We start from the raw sequence: 19884 nt of genomic DNA on the forward strand, positions 1-19884 counted from the left end.
CAATTTGTGACACCCCTAGACACTACTAGTTACAATAGAATTCTCATTTCAATACCCGTCCCTTGGGATCCGACCTTTACTTGCCTCTTTACTAATTGTAGAGTTGTCTGTGAAGTATAAATTGTGTTTTGTATCGACCATTGACCAACGACCACATATACTTAATTGTGAACACGAAATGGCCTCGATCATTGGCCATAGGGCATACAGATTAATGACCATGGACGGTCAGATCATGCACAAACCATGGAACATACTTCACCTGAAGAGGTATCACTTTTAATAATAAGTAGAAATTAGTGTACAGAGTAGTGTGTGAAGAAAAGCAAAAAACAAAAACGGTAGTAGGCATACTACCAATTTCGCGTCAATTTCTTTTTCTTTTATTTCTTTCAAAATTTAAAAACTATTGGAGTTGTGTGGTCTGTAAGCTTCCTGGTACCACAATTGCTCTGGTACCCCATGAGATGGCATCAGGGTATCTAGCAGGACTGTCAACTGAAAACGTGGGGTGACAAGGCACATGGCACTCCAGCATGCCTTACTTACTTTCTCCGTCAAGAGCACCCTCACCAGCGGACTGTGGAACATACGAAAGGGAGCCTGACTGACAGCTGAACGCTTACCCAGGTACCCCTGATACCACCCCCTGGAAGTAGCTCGCACTAATCGCAATTAATCAGGGCCCTAGCATGCATGCACATACATATGGAGCGCATGGATCTCTGAGCTACCAGAATCCTGCAACGTTCCATCGGTCCTAGAATGACGATAAACTTGCCTAAGGTACAGGACCAGCTTGCACGCCCTCGGCAACAGTAGCCTCCTAAGCTCCCTCAGCAACATCAGCTTCCTGAAGTAAGCTGGCACCTCCAACGGCCATCTGCTCCGTCAGTGCAGGAGAGTTCACCTCGCCAACCTTAGGCATCAGCACACCCGGATCAAGTTGGACGGGGTAAAGCATCTCCAGCTACCTCTCCTCCTCTTTTATGGCCTGCTGGGTTGGAGCCTCCTCAAGGGCAGCACGCATCCCGCTGATCTTTCCCCGCCAGGTAGTATAGGCAACAATATTGGTGGCCAGTGTGATCAACTCACTGATCCTCTCCTTAGAACGTTTCATGGAGTCAGAGAACGTGGTGCAGACCTCTTGGGTGCGAGCCAGCTGATCAGCTCCTTCTTCTGTTTATTCTTGGTCCCAGCGAGATCAACCTTCAGCTCAGCCACCCGTCCTCTCAAGTCAGCACGCTGCCGTTCCAGATCAGCAACAGTCCCAGTCAGCTCTCTGTTCTTAGCACTGGTAGCACGGCTGGTGGTCTGCACTATGTTGATCATCTTCCTGTTGTAGAGAGCAGACTGGAAGGCCTGGGGGTAGAGAAAGTTGAAACTAGCAAAGATTGAGGATAAGAAACTTGGAACAGGTAGAAGAAGGAAGATACTCACCATAAAAGCGTTATGCACGTCGTTTTCAGCCATCTCCTCTGGGGAGAACTCTGAGAAGGCCTCCGCCGAGGAAGGGAAGAGTAGCTGGTCAATCTCAGGCCAGTATGGTACCTTGTTAATGTTTCCAAAGCCCTCTGAAAAGTGAGCGATGATGCCGCCACTGGCAGCAGCAGGAGGACTAGCAGGTGGCATAGGAGGATGACGGGACAACGGGCTTACTTCTAAAGGTTTAGAACGTATGGTGTTGGAATGGGTAGGAGGAGACTGGAAGGATGCAGCAGGGGCACTCCTCTTGGAGGCAGAAGATCTTTTTCTTTTGGCACTTTGGAGGATGGCCTCCAAGGGATCAACTCTTGAACCTACGGACAGCCAAAATATCGAATGTCAGAGATACTGGATAGGCAGCAAGATTATGAACAAAGATAGTGTAAAGTGGCTTACCAGAAGACATACTGTGGGCTGATTGCTGTGGGTTAGAAGAGGAGGCAGGTGAGAAACCGGGTAGCAGGTCAGGAAACTTTCTCTCAGACTGAGGGATGCAGAACAGCTTGTTGCGATTAACAACCGGGTCGCCCAGACGAGTCAGGTAGCAGGGACCTGCACGAAAGCAACCAAGTAAGCCAGTAAGCATTGAGATGAACAAGTCAGGCGTCAGGAGAGCTACTTACTCGAAGTAATAACCCATTTCTCGAAGATGTAATCAGGAGGCGGCTGGATAGAAGCCTTCCTCACATAGAAAAAGTCCTCAAACCACTTCTCATCCCTGGATTTTAATACGTGCTTGAAGGGGGGTCTCCCCAGAACCCCGAATGGAGAACCGGCCTCTTCTCAGGGACCTGATGTCATACATATGGGCAAGATCGCCCAAGGAAATGGAGCTGTTGGTATTCTGACTATCTGTCAGGGAGTAGAGGAGAACCCTCCAAACATTGGCGGAAATTTGTGCCATAGCGAAATTGTTGGTATAAAGAAAGTCTTGAAAAAGCTTTGGAAAAGGGAAGCGGAGGCCGTATCTAAACGGGTAGAGGTAGAGACAGACCCAACCCAGCCGGATGGCGTCTGCCTTCTGACCCAGTTTTCGGATAACGATGTCGACCCCATCGCCTAGACCGAGCAAACCCTTGATCAAAGGGATGTCGGCGGTGGTCAGAGCAGAGTCGCAGTCATGGGGGGTGAGTAAAAAGGTTCCGGGAAGGGAAGACGGGGTCCAGGTTTTGGTCATTTGGGGTGGAGGTCGAGGAGGTGTGACGGGTTTTGCCCATGGTCGTAGGAGAGAGAAAGAAGAGGTTAAAGAAAGGTGGTAAGAAAGGAATACCTGGGAAAAGTGGCAGCAAGGAACGGCGGCGAAGTCCAGCGGGAGAAAACAAAAGGATGGAGGAGTGTTTTTGGGAAGTGGAGAGTTTTTGAAGGAGAATGGTTTTTGAGATTATGGGGTTAAGTTGGGGGTTGAGATTATAAAGGAAGAGAGAGAGAGGGAGGGCACGAGAAATGAGGGAGTAAGGGACAAGAATAATGATGAGTACGTAGAAAGGAGTGCAGAAGACGGCGCAGGTCATTTTCAAAAGTAATACGTAATTCCTTATTCGACGCCTCGAGACGTATCTCACAAGGAATTAGGGGCAAACTGTTTGGGCCAAAATCTTCATATTGGCCTAATAGGGCAAGTCCACTTAATTCCTGTTGAAGAATTGGGCAGTGGAGGAAGAATAAGCAAGAGGAGCCCAGATGCGAAGTAGGATCCGCCTAAGGAGTTGGGCCAGGAGACGTGTAAAGGTGAAGAAGTCCATGGATGGAAGAGTCCCTCATTTTGGAAAGCCTTCAGGGAGATTCTAGGGAGAAGTCAGGGAGATTAGGGAGAAAGGAAGGAGACGACTGGATATGAAAAGAGTTGTTATGGAAGTAATATTCCTTTCCATAAACAAAGTAAGGCATATCTAGGGTTCTTACCCTATAAATAGCCAAATGAGCAATCAAGAAAGGGCATTCAAGATCACACATACACACAAAATACATTGTGCTAGCTAGATTTACATTCCGACTCCATTGTACTCAATCCCTCATTAATAAGCTAGTGCAATACTTGGAAGGGTACCGTCCCTCCCGCGGTTGTTCCCACATTGGGTTTTCCACGTCACCAAATCTTACGTGTCACCTTTAATTACGTTCTTTATTCCATTATTTAGCATTGACGTAAACATCCAACCAATATACAACGAGTAAGACCACATTGACCTGATAAAACCTAAATACGATAAAAATTACCTAAACAGATACTACCTAGTTACTTTATATTTCCAGTTATCAACGATGTTTTATATTCTAGTGTCAACTGTTAAGGGTATGTTAAGGGTCATTATAGATTTCATTTACGAGGCAAAATTAGTTTAGATACATCCCCTTTACTCTCTTGCTCTTTAAATAGGGTCATTTTCATTTTTATGACATTCTCCTTCTCACGTCGAGATTCTCAATACTCTTTTTGTAAGCATTTTTAATGGTATACTCCCTCCCATCCATTCTTTTCTTCCCATTTGAAGCGGACACGTAGATTAAGGGTGAGAGTATAATATTGATAAAGATATGAGTGGGGTTTGGTAATTGGAGAGATGTATGAATAATTAGGACTAAATATTAATAAAGGAGATGAGTGGGGTTTGTTTATTGGAGAGAGGTAGGAATAATTAGAATTAAATATTAATAAAGTATATAGTGGGGTTTGATGAGTGGAGAGAGGTAAGGGTATAATATTAATAAAAACTTTCTCAAAAAGGAAAGGGGGAGAAAATCTGAATAATCCGTTTTAGGAAATAGGGAAGAAAAGAGTGGATGGGAGGGAGTAATTTGTAACTTTTGTTTTTGTAAAAATTAAAGGCAAAGTTTAACCTTGGAAAACGAAAACTTCAAATATACAAAAAACCGAGAGAGTGTTTTTTCGATTTTAAAAAAGAAAATTCAGTAAATATGGAGCTTATGTCTTTACTTTTGTAACAAACGTTTTGAGTTTAAAGAGGGGAAATGAACACAAGAGTAATATAGATATGTAAAGTGCCTTTTGAAAGTTTGGTTATCCCCGTAATCTAATTCGCAAGTAATACATTACCCATCCATGGAAACTTACCACTTTACCACATACAAGTGTTAAATTGCATTTTACGCACCCACACAATTAATTTTCAAATTATAATATTTAAATATTACCATGCACATAGCATTACCAGTCGAGCTAACTGGCATTATGACTTATGAGTCATGTAATATTTCATTAACTAAAACCCTTGTTAATTAAACAACAAATTATTACCCCACAAATACATAAGCTACAAAGCGCAACGTAAATAACGTGTGCACTCATTATTCTGTCGACAGCGATAGGGCGTCACCGGGTGACGCCCAAATTGGGTGCCACCCTTTCACATGCATTTTTAATTGAAGGGGTCCACACTCACCCCTTGTGAGAGGGTGGCGCCCAAATTGGGTGTCACCCGGTGGCGCCCTTTCATTTTCCTTATTCTGTCTTAACTCGTAACCAAGACTTCATAGTTGTTTTGTATGGATTTTACGCAGGGTGAAATCAGGTCAGGGTATGTCTAGGTAGGGTTAACTAGCTCGAACTTATCTGTGAATATGCAGGGCAGGGTATGAAACAAGAAAAGTAAAGTAAGATAAGCAAGTAAAGATAAGACAAGGAATTTGTACGTGGAAAACCCTTAAATGAGAAAAAACCACGGGCACCAAGCCAGGAGAGGATTTCACTATATTATTGAGTAATTTAGCACAAACGATTGTAAAACAGCCAAAGTGTTGTGTGAGAATGTTGTATGCTAGAGTATGCATTTCTTTCAAATAATCTTCAAGTGCTCCTTATATAGCCAAGCTGAATGGCTGCCAAATCTTGTACTTAATGCTGAATATTCCTCCTTAATTGATCGGATTAATGCTCCTTAATGCGCTTAATTACTCTCTTAATTGCATGGCTTTTATTACCAAATCTTTCTCATTAATGATATAATTACTGTCCGAATATTGACAATAATATTATCTTTGAAGTGGTCAAATATTGTCCTTATATTTTGACCGTTGTCCTCTCCTTGGCTGGCGCCTGTCTTCTGATATCCTGATGCCCTGACGTCATGATGGTCAGGGCAGGGTGAAATGTTATCCTAAAATATGTGCGGATTTCCAGGACTAACAATTGCCCCTTATCTCCTTATTTACGCTGGGTCAGGCCAGAAATAAGGAGATAACTTCAAACTCTGGAAAACTGGCTTTAACGGTTATATTGTGTCTGATCATATCCTGCAACGGCTAGCAGCGGTTGGGTGTGACGCGTGTTGTAATTACTGCAACTTCACAATAATTACTCTGCAACTTGCGGTTGAAAACCCTAATTTTACCGACTATAAATAATCTTCACTTCATTGAACTTATCTTCACCATAATCCGATCATTTTCTTTGAAAATCTTCATGTTCTAGTTCTCTTAATTTCCAGAATTAATCTTCAATAAATCTTCAACAAACTTTCAACAATGGTTGCAAAAAAAAAATCTTCCAGGGGTGTGATGACTCCTGGAATTCCATTTGTTTCCAACCCTGAGGAAACTGTTTCTAAAATTCTTCCTGGGCCTTCTATTGTTCACCCTCTTGCGGTTGAAAAACCAAGTATTCCACCTCTCGAAATGATTTCTATTTTCCACAGAGAATTTGAATTCAAGCCCACAAAAGCTTTAAAAGATCAACAATCTCTTCTAAATCGTTTGAAACCTGAATTTGAAAAAGTCTTGATGGATAAGGGAATCATTCCTGCTGATTTCGAAGTCTGGATCCCTGAAGATTCTCTTGTCAGGGCAGACTGGTCATGTCCTGGCTGGTTCTGCATCCATGATTGGGCCTTCAGGGCTGGTTGCAAGCTTCCTTTCTCTCCACTTATGGTGAATGTCATTAAAAAAATTGGTGTGCCTTCCTACCAACTGATGTCCATGGCGTGGAAGGTGGTCTGCTATGTTGAATATTTTTGTAAAAAACACAATATTTCCTTCTCTCTGGAGGACTTGAAGGCTTGCTATGCTGTCAGGACCAACAGTCCTAGCCGGATCAGTTTCAAGGCCATGCCTTCAACCTCTCCTTTACTCGACAATCTTGATAGCAGCCATGATAGGAACTGAGCTACTGGATATATGTTCATCAGGGCCAATTCTGTGGGTCCTGATCTGGCGTATTTGAATTATGATGCCTGTGTTGATGGTGAGTACCCTGAATTTTTTTCTTTATCCTGCATGTTTATTTGTTAGTTTTAAAGAATGTAAATAAATTTAAATGACTCATACCTCTCTTGCTTGTAGTTGATGATTGGTCTTCTGAAATTGAGTACCCTATTGCAAACATCTCTGCCTTCCTTGTAATTCCTCAAATGGAGAGGACTTGGCCTCTCTGTTGTGGGGTTGATCATCTTCCTCGTTGCCTGAAGACTGAAGGTGCTGGTAGAATGCCCAGGCCTTCAAAGGCTGTTAGCGCATCTACTTCAGGCAGTAAGTCTTTTTGTTCTTTATTTTTGTTTTGTTTTTCTTTCTATTCTGGCCTTTTCATGACAGCCTGTCTTTATTGATAATATAGTGTCTTGTGTTATAGCCACTAGATCATCCACTCGCCTTGCTAGGTTTGGCATGACTGATCTTTCTGCCAGGCTAACCAAGGTAAAAGAGGAGAGTTCTCAGGGTGGTGGCGATACTGGGCCTGTCATTGATTTAACTGAGTTGCTTGCCGCTCCCAAAGTCTCTCCTGCTCCAGTTTCTCCTGCTGAAATAAGTTCAGCGGCCTAGAAGAGGAAGGTGGAAGAAGTTGATTTATCTGCCCCAGTTAGGGAGGTGCGAGCCAGGGTGGATAATTTGGAGGCTACCAGGGTGAAAATTAGTGATTATGCCACTTCTAAATCTGATGTTATGCTTACCCTGGATCCTATTGAGACTGCTACTCAGGCAGTTGCTTCAGTAGATCATGATGTTACCCTTTTTGCTGGTGCCTTGGTCTGCGAGAGAGAGTATATATATATATATATATATATATATATATATATATATATATATATATATATATATATATATATATATATATATATATATATATATATATATATATATATATATATATATATATATATTTGTTTTTTTGTAATATATATTTTTTTAGAGGTTTTTATTATGACATAATATTTATACTATTTTTGTTTTTGTTCAGGGTGCTGTAGCTTATCTCCACAATGCTTATCAGGCTACCTCTTTTGTGGCCATGATTAATCTTCCGAGATCTGATTATGATAAGCTGAAGTCCGAATTGGATTTCGCTTAGGCTGATCTGGCCGCAGGGATTGCTAACTTGGCAAAGGTGCAGGCTGAGAGGGGCGCTGCCAAGACTGAGGCCAGCTCGTGTAAGCAGCTTCTGCAGGAGGCACTCTACAGGAATGAGGAGCTTATCCTGAAGAGGGATGATTTGGAGTTCAAGCTTGATGATGCTTCCTTGTAATTCTATATCAAGGGGAAAGTGGCTGCTATGTCGGAGCCTGTGGAGGCCAGGACAAATTGGAACCCGGAAGCTGAGATGGCTTTTGTTGTTGCTAAGTATCCTGACCTGCATAATATGGATAATGAACAAGAGGTCGACTCTCCAGGGGAGCAGGATGTTGATGCTGATCAGGCCAAAGATGGTAGTGCTGATGCTGCCTCCAAGGGAGAGCAGTAATTTTATATTTTTCTTGATGGTATTGGCCCATCCAGGGGGGATGTCCCTGGAAAGACAATTTTAATTTTTTTTCGTGCTTGACTGGTCAAGGAGGTTATCCCTGGCCTTGACAATTATTTTGGTGGCTTTGCCCCAGGGGGTAAGGGCTTTTTATAAATATGAAGGTGGTGGCCTTCTTTGGCTCACTTTATTTATTTCTTGATGTCCTATTGTTTCCTGTTTTGATTTTCCTTTGTTCAGAATTTCCTGCAAACTTTATATCTTCAAACCTGTTAGCCTGTTAGATTTTTAAACCTGTTAACCTGTTTTTTCAGTATTTGCTTCTGTCTTGCAATTAAAGCCAACGTAAGCCATTCAACCACATATAGTTTGTACCATAGCAGTTGAAGGGGTGGGAAAATCGGCCTGTCATGAGGTCTTATGTTCCCCTGCCTGGCTGGAGGGCTTGATACTCGGCCTGTCGAGATGGCATTTAGACTGATGGTCGGGATAAAAAACCCTTGCACCTTCTTGCTGTGTCCAGTCGGTTGTAGATGTGTGTAGCAAATAGTCAGGTCAGGCAATTATTTCATGCCTGATTGGTCCTACTATTCACCGTATCCGGTGATGGTTACCAACTTCGTCAGGCACAGCGGGGTGCAAAAAATTTAAAAAGTACATAAATAAGAAGTCTAATGTACAGTAGAGTAGCCATCAATCCTGAATATTTATGCATATAATAATTTATCGTGTATAATTGTTCAGGATTCAAGAAAAATAGAAGAAATTGGGTTAGTTGCATATATAGACATGGATTGTACATAGAACATGTGAGACACATAATTTTTGAGGTAGCATGTCAGGGGTGAAACACTGATAGTAAAGATATGATTTTTACCTAATCAGGCCAGGATATAATTTATACATGGAACAATTTCAAATGAGTTACATTCCAGGATCTTAGGATCATTTCTCCTTTTAATGTTTGGAGCCTGTATGCTCCTTGTCCGACAATTGATTCAATTAAATAGGGGCCTTCCCACGTAGGGGCTAGCTTGTCTGCTGATTTTTCTTTCTTATTTGGGAAAACTTTTCGTAGGACAAGGTCTCCTTTCTTGAAGATTCTAATCCTGACATTTTTATTGTAAGTTCTGGCCACTGCTTGTTGATATGATGCCATCCTGATTTTGGCAGCATCTCTTAGTTCTTCTGTCAGGACCAGGTTGTCTTGCATCAAGCTGCTATTTGCTTCAACATTGTTCAAGCTATATCTTGATGTTGGCACCCGGACTTCTGCAGAGATGGCAGCTTCACAGCCATACACCAAAGAATAGGGTGTTTGGCCTGTTGATGTCTTTAGAGTTGTCCTGTCTGCCCACAGTACTAATGGAAGTTCTTCAGCCCATCTGCCTCGTCTTCTCTTCAGTTTCTTCTTTAAGCAGCTTATGACTACCTTGTTGCTTGATTCATCCTGGCCATTAGCTTTTGGATATCCAGGAGTGGATATAACCAGGTTGATGTTCCACTCATGGCAAAATGCTTTAGCCTTTCTTCCCATAAACTGGGTGCCGTTATCACACACTATCTCTGATTCTGGGAGTCCATATCTGCAGATTATTGTGGACAAGGCCCTCGGGAACTGCGTCCGCGGGATCCACACTAGGCATAATCAACTCGAGGTTCTTTCGAATCGAATTAAGACATATTAGAGTCGCCACCAAGTTTTTTGGGAACTTGGAACCGTTCAAGTCAACTTTACACCTTTCATCGAAAAGCATAAAGCCAATCGACTACGAGTGATTAAAGATAAAGACTTGTACCCTATATCACTTGATTTGAATGACTCTCGTAATCCAATGGTATTTAGACGGATCCACAAACGATAGATCTTGAGTAAGGGGTGAGGGTACGTGTTAGGATGCCCATAAGGACACCTAACCCCGCCCGTCAATAACGGCCTCTACTAAGTCAAGTGTCGGGTTTCAAACAAGGTCATAGCTACTACGATATATGATATGCAAACATCATTTTAAACCCTAACATGTGACAACAATTTCTATGTCGTTTTAAATGCAACTAAACTAACTTTGTCAAAGTTGTAATTTAGCATGTGGGTTGATTGATCTAACAACATACAAAACAAAGCAAACAAGGCTTAAGGGGGAATGGGGGAGCCGTGGGATCTATCCTATTACAACCCAGGCATTTCATGCCGACACAACGAGAAATAAATTACAACTCAATCTAATTACAACAACTATCGTAATTACTTTGACTCAGATTACAATACAAACTAACAAAATACAACTTAAACTATTAAGTCTTAATAAACGAAACAAATGTAAACAAAAAAGCTAAAGCTAAGTTAGACTAATTAAAGATGTTAGCCGAATTATTAGTTAATAAACAAATTAGATTAGAATTAAACTAATTAAATTAAAATAAATAAGTACAAAGGCTTGAAATAAATTAGGTACAACTTATTAATTAAATTGAACCCAACTTATTAAAATTATTCACCAATCCATATTTATTAAAATAGGATTAGTAAACAATTAAAGAAACAAAAGAAGAAAAGAAACTAAAATCTGGCGTGCATTTGCGAAGTGCAAAGGCACGGATCAAGTCGATGCACTGCAAGGCACGCTTTTGTAGAAAAGCAAAGTTAATTATGTTTTAATTACGAAATCAGTAAAATAAATTACGAAAAAATTCATTAAATTAAATTTACAGATTTTGAACCATAAAAGATAATTAAAACGACTTTTAAAAAATTAGGAATAAATAAAACAAATTAAAGGTTAATTAATTACAAATTGAATTAAAAAAATACGAACTAGGTTAGGTACAATTCTAAATCGTCAACGAGTGCAAATGGAAAGGTGTTAAGCACGCACTTCCATGCTAGCGAGAAAATTAGTGAAAGGGAAGATGAATTCAATTAAGTTACAGAATTGTTAATCGGTTTTTAAAGCTATGTCGATGTACCCTAATGTGTCTAATTAGGTTATTAAATTGATCTAATGTCATCTAAACGAGTTATATGTTAACAATCAGAGGTCAAACTAACATGTAAACGGTCCTAGGGTGTGTCGAATTGGCCGAAACAAACAAAGGGTCAAAACGAGGAGCGAAGTTAGAAGTTCGTTTTATTTATGTCCTACCTTGAACACGAGGATATGTAAATGAGACGGGGGTGTACGACCGACTGATGTAGCGGTTTCTTTCCCATCTCAAGTCAACGCGGGTGTTCATGGTGGTACTTTAACTCATACTCGGACTAAACTAGTTTCATAGTTAATTAGAACAATCGATAAACAAAAACGATAAACAAATAAAAACAAACTATAAAAAACAAACATAAAAAACGAAATAAAAAGGAGAAAGAAAAGGATTTGATGCACCCTCAACCTACATGTATCGTTGACACCGTCTTGGGTCGTAATCGATGGTAGATTTTATCTCGAGAGGCCGTCGTCGACGAAGAAACAAAGCAAACACGCGTTTTTTATCGAATCTGGACAGCAACTTTCAAACAGCGATTTCTCCCTCGTTTCACGATGAAAATTCGATTTAAAAGATGTTTTGAAAACTAGAAAGAGAGTAGAACAGAGATCTTAAAGCAACCCCTGCTCGTTTTGAGTTATTGGGCACGAAAAACGAGCACAAACAGAACTGGACAGACAGAACAAATCACGAAAACAGAGTGTATAACACTCTGTTTTTCGAGGGATTTCGTGTACTCTCAAGGGCAATTTGGCTCGTAAATCTTTGTCTAATGTGTAGATGGATGTTATATGGTTAATTAGGAACAAGAAACTCGAGTTTTTATGGAGGTTTGAAGGAGGAACGAATTGTTTTTCGAAGAGGACACACAAACTGTTTCAGTTTGGATGTCGGTTTTGTGGAAGGTTTTTGAGAGGCAATTAGGGTTCGTTTCTGAGGTTTAAAGCTTGTAAGTGAAGGTTGTATGTATGGAGAACTTAGAGGAATGAATGTATGGTGAAGGGTGGGTATTTATAGGGAGTTAAAGTAGGGTAAAAGGGAGGAGAGGCAGACGGGCCTGTTCGCGCATAGCTGCTGTCCAGCAGCTTTTGTGACGGTTTGAGAGGCTTTGTGACGGGTTTTCTTGGTGGTTAAGGTAAGGTAATATGGGTAGGATACTAGGGTATGGGTTAGGGTTAATGGGCATGGGTTTTGGTAGTGTTTGGAGCGGGTTTTGGACTCGGGTTTGAGCCGCAAAAATGGGGGGCTGCTTTGTGTATGCGGGCTGTTTGGGGGTGATTTGGGACGGGATTTGGGCCGTGGATATGGGGTTCGAACTGGGGTTGGATGGGAAGAGGCTTAGGTTGGTTAGTGTACTCGAGATTCGTGCCAACTCGTAAAGGAAACGGGCTCAAAAATCGAGCTATAATCGAGCACAAAAACGCATGTTCAAAACGAGTTCTTTTCGATTTTCAAATCGATTTTTCAAATCAATTAACGTGTTAAAATAAATGATTTTTCAAACCAAATATACTCATAAAATGATTTTTCAAATCAAATATTTATTTTATTTTTAATAAAATAAACTTGGGAAAATAAATTCAAAATAAAATAAAATAAATTGAATTTACCTTAAAAAAGCTTTAATTTAAAGATCATTTAAATTAATAAAATGAACTCACTTAAAAAAAACATTAATTTAAATATCATTTAAATTAATAAAATACTTCATCGACGACGCCCATTCTACATCGTAAAACGAACGCAAATAATGACAATGACAACTAATAAATACATGTGTCCTATCATCATCGGGTGTTTGTCGGGTTCTCTATAGAGCCCCCACTTTGACTGAGGCTTGGACAAGGCGAAAGTCAAAGTACACCCCAGGTCCCTTTCGACCTGAGGATTCTGCGGGTCGTTTATAGTCCATTAGACTTGCGTATATAAGCTCGCCAGCCATAAGAAGAGATCATACCTGAAACTTCGTTGGGGATTAACTCTTGCTTCATGTTGCGTCGAATTATCATCGTTGGTCATCGACCCATAAATTGCATATATGGTGGATTGAGCCTTATCCTTAGGCGCCTACGTATCCGTTTCTGACGGAATCAAACCCGCGTCGTAGTTAAGCAATCGCCGACACATGCCCAAAGTTTATCATCTGGCGTATGTCCAAAATTCATCATCTCACGACATTGGCCCAAAATTTATCATTCACGGGCGCTTGTCCGAATGGGACGGGACTTTCCGAGGAGGTTGCCGCCGCTTTCATCATTTGCTTTCAGCTACGGAATTCTTCCATTTCATACTCTTGTATTGAATTGAATTCTTGGTCGATATCATCCTTTACATCTTGATAATGGTCTCTGAAGCCAACGGCTTCAGAAACCCGATTTGTAATGGCTCTAAAGTCGTAGACTTTAGAGCCCCCAGTTGAAGCATATCCTGCTACATTTGAAACACAAAAACGTACTAGCAATAATCATCACATAAGCACATTTGGATCATCGATCTTGAAATTGGATCATTTAAAAGATTGGGTCATCGACCTAAAAATTGAATTTGAAAATTTTGAATAATTGGGCCATCGACCCGAAGTTTGAAATTGACATCACTTGGTATGTTGGGTCATCGACCCGAAATTTGAGTTTGAAAGACTGGGTCATCGACCCGAAATTTGAACATGTTGAAAATTTGAAATTATTGGGCTATCGACCCAAATTTTGAATTTGAAATGAATCACTTGGATGTTGGGTCATCGACCAGAAATTTGAGTTTGAACTTTGAGATTTGAACCTTGACTTGAAATGTACCATAATTCGTAAAAAGTTTTTGAAATTTCGAAATTCTGAAATATTTGGCATTTTGAAATCGAGCCTTGATAGGTGAGCATGAAACATGACACGGACACTCTGTATGGCTCGTGAGCAACGTGGGCGTAGCCCGCTACCGTAAAACAAAAAAAGAAAATAAAACCGTAAGTGTGCACGAGTTTTAATTCGACTATTGACTTGTTGGGGGTAGAAATGTAAATTGGCCATTCTGGCGCCAAAAGATGGCAAATGGGAATCACAAGGTCGTCGGACTTAGGACGGAGATATCGTATGGCATGGGCGTGCTCCCGAGGGCACATGGGAATCAAGATCACTTGGCATTGACAAGGAGGATTAAACTCACAGAACAACAACGTTGGCTTCGCCCAGACACTAAACACAGACTGATTTTATGAGAACACTTAGACATCACACATCACTCTTGTTGGGAACATTCTGTCACTCTTCTCCTCGCCTCCTTTCTTTTCAAATGAGTATTCATCATTTCTTGCCACCGCCTTCTTTCTTTTCAGCGGGCTTTTACTATTTTTTCTTCCACGCCTTCTTTCTTTTCAGCGGGTTTTTCATATTTTCTGTTCCCAACACAAACCCACATCTATGTGACTCAGCATCTTTGCCTAAACCATTAGATAAAGCTCATTCCGAGACTTGACATTACTCATCTGAACCTATATCCTTATCCTAGCCTACATCGAGTGCTAAGACCGACTCAAACAAAGGTGGCCTCATTTGGACTTGGTTAAGACCCGTAAGAAACCGACAAGATGACAACTTGGTTGATGAGTGGATTGAATCCCTTATTCTGAAGGACTGCCTACGTATTCGCGTGGAGCGAAATCAAATCCGACGTAGTTCGATCGAAGTGCATTAAATTGGCATTTTGATTGTGTGTACACACTCGAAGGTTTCACCTAAGGTATCATGTCGTATCCCATTCTAGCCTGTAAAGTACTGTTAAATCCCGTGTCCAGGGTTGGTACAAAAGGCTTGGATCTTTTGGGATCTGGAGCTTGGTAAAAATAGGTTTGAAAGGTAAACCATCATTCTGAAAGTTCGTTTTGTGGTGCTAAGGCCAAGGGCTATGGCTTATAACGTGGTTGGAAATGGTGTCTCAGATTTGATGAAACCCGAGTACAAATGGGTTGGAAAATGATGTGGGTTCAAATTTCCATGTCTGGACCCTAAAGGCTAGGTATAACAACACAAGCGGAATGATTCTTAAAATTCCCGACTATCCCCTTGTAACTGTCTCAGGAAGGACTTAGAGGGTAAAGAGGTTACTACTTAAGCTTTTGGGCTTCGCCCATTGAACCTCAACTATGGGTACTTGACTTGACTTCTGGCTTCCGTAACTTCGACATTCAACCAAAAGCGTTCTGCAATGACTTCAACATCTTTTTTTTCTGTTTTCCTTTTTCTTTCATCTTTTTTTCATTTTTCTTTTTTTTCATTTTTTTTCATTTTTCTCTTTTTCTCATTTTTTCATTCTTTTTCATCTTTTTTCTCTCTTTGAAAATGATCTTCTATTCATTCTCTTAGTCATAAATGGATACACCTTGAAAATTGGGCTTCGCCAACTAAATTGGGTAAGAACTAACAATTCCTGGTTAGAACGGGTTGATATCTTCTCTCTTCGAGATGGGTTGATTTTGTTGGGTAAAAGGCTTGCCTTCCATCATCGATAGGGGAAACAAGGAGCTAGTCCGGGTTTGTCATAGAATCATCTAAAAACTTGCCATAGGCATTGGTTTTGATGAAGGTTTTCTACCGCCAGACATGGAATAGGTAAAGGAAACAGACACGGGATCCTAGTGTACCTTACATTATGAAACGGGACATATTTCTACCCCAGGGATGCCTTTGAGTGTGTTGTGCATTTTATCATGCTTTCAGAATGATTGGGGATTGAAAACAAGACATATTTGGAAACGAAACTTCGACTTTTATTGGAATGACAAATGCTTAACAGATTCGAAGGAACGATTCCTAGGACACACCCTAGGTCATCGTGGAACAAATGACTCAACTTCAAGAAAAGAAAGTCCTAGACTCGACTCGACTAAGATAAGAAAACAGGTCCCGACTCATAATTTCAAATCTGGTCATGAGCTTTCTCTTGTTCAGCTGTCAGCTTAGATGCTCGGCTTTTGTCCTTGATCCCTTCGATGGTCTGCCTCCATCCCGAGGTAGTCCTCTGAGGATCTACGCCAATGATGAAGGTTGGTGAATCGAATTGTCTTTTATTAACTTCGTTAATGAGAGGAGTACATTCTAGAGCAAGACTCCCGACTTGAATTTCATTCTTCGGGTTTGGAAAGAATTCAAAGCAATCCACAAATATTTTCCCGATAAACACCCCTTTCAAGTGACATGGGCGGATAAGATGGGAATAATCGACATTGTTTTCGACAGAAACAAAGTTAGTGTGATCGCCAAATGGATTGGTGATGTTATTGGGTTTTATGGCTGGGATTGGGAGCGTTCCGTTCTCAATCATGTCTTGAATTTCGTGCTTTCGATCGATAGCACCTTTCGAGATCGTGTCCCTTCCCTTGATGAAAGGCACAGTAGGCATTCGGTTTGTACCATTTGCCTTGTTGTTCAGCAGGTGGATCCGGAGTTGGACCAATGGGCTTCAACTTTCCTTGGGCCATGAGCCTTTGGGAGCGTAGGCGTAAGTGCACCCGATATCGGTGAATACCCTCGGAGCTTGGCGCGGAGGCCTTTTTGACTGTCCATCTAAGAGATTGACAGTTTCAACAAAGTGGGCCGCTACTGGTGCTTTTGCTTTAGATGACGAAGCCCCTTGGTATCCCTTTGGCTTCTCGCCCAGCACGGACATCGTCTTCTACCTTTATCCCGATCCTTATCAATTCTTTGAAAGAACCAAAATTTTGGTATTTTAGAGCATTACGGTAAACAGTGTCGTGAAATTATTCACGAACTTATCTACCATTTCGACTTCATCAGGCTTCTTAGCTAGTTTCACGCTTTCAAATGCGCCACCTTGCGAGGAATTCAGTAAAGCCCTCTTTTTCCTTCTGTGTCATCACTTCCAAAGTCCTTATGTTGGTTTGAATCTCAACATTGTCAGCATAGTGCTTACAGAACTCCACCTTAATATCTTCGAAAGTGGGGAAGTTCTTGAGGTCCAGATTGTAGAACCACGCCTTCGGGTGTTCATCCAGGGATTGAGCGAAAATTTCAGAGTGCATGTCAGCAGGCACTCCCTTCAGTGCTAAGTACCCCTTATAGGCCTTAACATGGTGAACTGGATCTTCTGTGCCCTTAAACTTTGGGATGTCAGTGAGTACCATGTTCGTGGGCAACTTATCCTGAACTGGGGCATAGGCCCTAGCATTCTCATAGTGAATGTTCTTCCCCTGGGAGAGTTTTAAACGGTCTTCGATGAACTTGAACCGTTTCTCCAGATCAGTCAGAGGTGGGGTAGATGAAGCGGAATCTTCACCCAGCTTAGATTCGATTGCATCCATGCGGGTCATCATGAGGTTCACGGCCTCAGTAAGCTTGTTAACAACATCTTCCATTGCTTGAAGTCGGGTTTTTGGCGGCCTTTCTACAAGAAAACCCCGAACTGAGTCAATATTCGAATGTAAGAGCCCCTGCACACTTAAGGACACGACACCAACTTGACTCAAACAAAAACTCGACTTGAGATTGACTAACCAAAGGTTCGACTCACGGTTGGATCTAGACCTTGGTTCATTTTAGACTCGACAAAACGACATGACTCAAACTGTCATAAATCGGTTATAAACCGGACTCGGTGTGGCCAAACCCGTGATTGGACTAACATAGCCCATAGGTTCGGGTGAAATGCCCTAAATGGCCTAGCTTGGGCGTTTTTGTGGACTATCCTAGACCAAAAGGTCGACCAACATGACTCAAGGCCCAAGAGGTGAGCTTGGGTGACCCAACACGGTCGTGTTCTAGACTCTTAGAACGAAACACACCCGGCCTAACACGGCCATGACCCGGACACGACTTGACGCATTTCATGCTTGGTTGAGGTTCGTGAGGCTTTTTGGATTGATTTTGAAAAACTAAGGATTGATTTGAAAAAATGAGATTTGAAATGGGCAGCATGCCGGCTATAAAAGCTCATTTTGGGCCGAAAATTCTAATCCTATTTGGGCAGCATTCCGCGTTTTTTAAAACCATGCTATTTTGAAAGTAAGTTGTTCAAAAGTTCGGTTTTGAAAAGGACATGGGAAATTTCGAAAAGACTCGGGAAAACAATTTGCACATTGTCATTCTCATGTTACAAGGATGTATGCTCCTAGACATCTCTAAGTCTCGGCAAGTCTTCTACAAGAAGGTCTATGCCCTCCATCCTTTTGCGGTCTTATAGAGCAAGGTGTCTTAAGGTAGAGTACCTAGAAGATCGTCCCCACCATCAAGAACCACGCGAGGTAAAGTGGAAGCGAGCAATGTGCAGCTTCCTAGCATAGTGGGACGTCGCCCCCCACGCATCACGAAGAAACGCTGGGATGGCCCGGGCAAGTCCTTAAGGGTTTATGCATGAATCTTAGCACTATGAGTAATGTTTTACTTTCCAACACTTTCTTTTCAAGTTTCACCTCGGAGAAAAAGACCCTAGAAACAAAGTGTAACTAGTCCTCTTTTCCCCAGCGGAGTCGCCAAACTGTGGACAAGGCCCTCGGGAACTGCGTCCGCGGGATCCACACTAGGCATAATCGGCTCGAGGTTCTTTCGAATCGAATTAAGACATATTAGAGTCGCCACCAAGTTTTTTGGGAACTTGGAATCGTTCAAGTCAACTTTACACCTTTCATCGAAAAGCATAAAGCCAATCGACTACGAGTGATTAAAGATAAAGACTTGTACCCTATATCACTCGATTTGAATGACTCTCGTAATCCAATGGTATTTAGACGGATCCACAAACCATAGATCTTGAGTAAGGGGTGAGGGTACGTGTTAGGAAGCCCATAAGGACACCTAACCCCGCCCGTCAATAACGGCCTCTACTAAGTCAAGTGTCGGATTTCAAACAAGGTCATAGCTACTACGATATATGATATGCAAACATCGTTTTAAACCCTAACAAGTGACAACAATTTCTATGTCGTTTTAAATGCAACTAAACTAACTTTGTCAAAGTTGTAATTTAGCATGTGGGTTGATTGATCTAACAACATACAAAACAAAGCAAACAAGGCTTAAGGGGGAATGGGGGAGCCGTGGGATCTATCCTACTACAACCCAGGCATTTCATGCCGACACAACGAGAAATAAATTACAACTCAATCTAATTACAACAACTATCATAATTACTTTGACTCAGATTACAATACAAACTAACAAAATACAACTTAAACTATTAAGTCTTAATAAACGAAACAAATGTAAACAAAAAAGCTAAAGCTAAGTTAGACTAATTAAAGATGTTAGCCGAATTATTAGTTAATAAACAAATTAGATTTGAATTAAACTAATTAAATTAAAATAAATAAGTACAAAGGCTTGAAATAAATTAGGTACAACTTATTAATTAAATTGAACCCAACTTATTAAAATTATTCACCAATCCATATTTATTAAAATAGGATTAGTAAACAATTAAAGAAACAAAAGAAGAAAAGAAACTAAAATCGGACGTGCGAAAGGCACGGATCGAAAGTCGTCAGACCGTGCAAGGCACGAGTTTTGTAGAAAAGCAAAGTTAATTATGTTTTAATTACGAAATCAGTAAAATAAATTATGAAAAAATTCATTAAATTAAATTTACAGATTTTGAACCATTAAAGATAATTAAAACGACTTTTAAAAAATTAAGAATAAATAAAACAAATTAAAGGTTAATTAATTACAAATTAAGTTAAAAAAATACGAACTAGGTTAGGTACAATTCTAAATCGTCAACGA

This window comes from Silene latifolia, chromosome X (assembly GCF_048544455.1).
Source record: "Silene latifolia isolate original U9 population chromosome X, ASM4854445v1, whole genome shotgun sequence".
Lineage (NCBI taxonomy): Eukaryota > Viridiplantae > Streptophyta > Magnoliopsida > Caryophyllales > Caryophyllaceae > Silene > Silene latifolia.